Genomic DNA, 278 nt, shown 5'->3' with positions numbered 1-278 from the left:
GAAAACACAGCGGTCCTGGGCCTTGGTTTACCCTTCCAAGTCGGGGCGTCAGCGCCCGAATCTACAGCATCAGGGAACTCCGCCGCCCGCTGGCACAGACCTCCCTGGTCGGCCGGCAGGGACCGTGGGAGGAAAACCATGCAGCGCAGGGGGCAGGAGGCTGGGGCGCTGTCACTTGTTGCAGCGAATAACGGGTGTTCGCCCCTGGGGCGCTGTGGTTTCTAAAATCTCTAGCTGTGGCCGAATCCCCTTGACTCGGAGCAGGGAAGAAGGGGCAA

This window comes from Myotis davidii, unplaced genomic scaffold, assembly GCF_000327345.1.
Source record: "Myotis davidii unplaced genomic scaffold, ASM32734v1 scaffold266, whole genome shotgun sequence".
NCBI classification, from domain to species: Eukaryota; Metazoa; Chordata; class Mammalia; order Chiroptera; family Vespertilionidae; genus Myotis; species Myotis davidii.
This window is presented reverse-complemented; position numbering follows the sequence as displayed.